Below are 1,293 nucleotides of genomic sequence, written 5' to 3' on the forward strand. Positions count from 1 at the left end.
ATTGTTGCTCGTATGTGAGTTTAACAACTAATTGCTTGTGTGCGCGTGTTATTGGGTTAGTATGCACCGGGTGTTATATCACCATGTGAGAGTACGTGACGTGTAATCGTCTTATCGAGAGTGTTGTATTTTGATTTGGGGTAGCCGCGAGAGCTTAACCGAGCGTATAGTGATGAGACCGTGTAGGGCGTAGTCCCAATTGTTGTGTTGAACTTATGGTAAAACCAATTAGGCCGTAACCAGAGTGAGGTAGTACGCTTGACGATAATAACATACTATGATGTATATACACATGCTAATTGGCGGTTCGATTTCGATGGCGATTTTGTGACTGTGTGGCGAGTGTTGTACGCTCTTAACAGTCACTCTTTACTTTTATGATTTTGGGGGGGAGGGGGTACGCGGTATGCCGTTCGTGAGGCATTTCTGTTAACCACGTTCGTGTGCGGGTAGAGTCATGGCGGTTAACTATTCTTATGTATGAAGGTGACTGGGTTAATGGTTATGGCGAAGTTAGAAAGGTGTAAGCCTTGGTGTTCCAAGCGCCTCCTTAGTGTTGAGTTGAAAGATAAATAGGCTAGCTATGCGGCCTAGGTGAGTAGTGACTAACGGGTGTCGCTAGGAAGTCATGGGCGTGGAGCCGTAAGGTTCGTTAGATTTGTGTGATCGCGTCTAGTCAGGTGACGTGTGACGCCGGGAGTAGACCCCGTAAGGGTCGAGTGTTTGGAGACTCTAAATTGGAGTTGGATAACACAACGTCAGGTGCCTCCTTATACCTGCTAGTGTAACTTTTTGACTCCGATGGTATGATTACTTTGGATTTGGGTACCGGCGAGAAACCTGAAGTTACAACTGTGATATATTGTGGTGTTTAGCGGGCGTTAACACTTAACTGATTTGAAAGATCGAGGTTCGAATAGCTTATAGTGAGTCCTTGGAATTACTATTGAGTATGACCAACGCCGGAAAAATGTAATGGGTGTTGTGGAATGTCGGAATTCCGCGGGGCTTTATCATCTTAACGGTGAAAGTAGGGGGTTAAAACCCTAGATGGGGGAGTTAAGTACCGGAGAATGCAGAAAAAGTCCCTAACTAGTAGATGTGATGAACGAACGGGTGTCGCTTATATAGTAAAGAAAGACTTTGGTGGTCTTCGAAAAAAGTCCCAAGTTGAACTTGGGAATGAATTGTGAAGGTATTTAGTGAGACGAGTCAAGTGGCGAGCTTTCCGATGATCCTTGCGGGAGATTTTTAGGAAGGTGTCGGGATGATTCCCGAGTATTCTATGGTGGG

The sequence above is a fragment of the Rutidosis leptorrhynchoides genome, chromosome 10 (assembly GCF_046630445.1).
Source record: "Rutidosis leptorrhynchoides isolate AG116_Rl617_1_P2 chromosome 10, CSIRO_AGI_Rlap_v1, whole genome shotgun sequence".
Taxonomy (NCBI): Eukaryota; Viridiplantae; Streptophyta; class Magnoliopsida; order Asterales; family Asteraceae; genus Rutidosis; species Rutidosis leptorrhynchoides.